Here is a 758-nt window from a genome sequence, read left to right as displayed (position 1 = left end):
AATATATAAATAGCTCACTATTCACTCAAACCCAGTTCAACATAAACCCAAATACCCAATCTAATATATATTAACCCAAGTACCCAACCCAATCATAAAAATTACAAATAATTTAACAAATAAAAATAAAAAACATATAATTTTATACAAATAATTCAGTTAATTTGGGTAATTCGGGTAATTCGGTTAATTTTATACTTATTTTAACCAAAAATAAAAAATAATAATTTTCGGTTAATTCGGTTAACCAACCAAATTAACCGAAAAGCTTTTGGCTCGGTTAATTTTTTTGAAAAAATTTCGGTTCAGTTGACGGTTAAAAATTTTGAAGGGCCGGTTAATTCGGTTAATATTACTTCGAGTCGGTTAACCGACTGAACACCCCTAGTTGATGTTCCCTACAAAATGATCCCTTGAAAACTACACTCCACGCTGAGAAGGCTGTGGAGTTAAAGATTATGAAATGTAAGTGTTTACTCCTTTTTTTTTTTATTAATTTGAGCAAATTAAATTTAAAATTGTAAGAAGCATTCTCTTTAATAAAATAAGTGTAACTTTCATGAAACTACCATTACACGCATTATTTTTATAACTTCTCTTCCAGAGGTGGATCTTCACTAGGGCCTAGGCCTCTCTAAAGTTTTTGAAAATTTTAGTTATACTCTTAAAATTTTTTGAAAATTATTATTAAACTTTTGAACATTTTTAAAAATTTCAATTAGACTCTTCATTTTTTTTATAAATTTTCATAAAACCTC

This window comes from Gossypium arboreum, chromosome 10 (genome assembly GCF_025698485.1).
Source record: "Gossypium arboreum isolate Shixiya-1 chromosome 10, ASM2569848v2, whole genome shotgun sequence".
Lineage (NCBI taxonomy): Eukaryota > Viridiplantae > Streptophyta > Magnoliopsida > Malvales > Malvaceae > Gossypium > Gossypium arboreum.
This window is presented reverse-complemented; position numbering follows the sequence as displayed.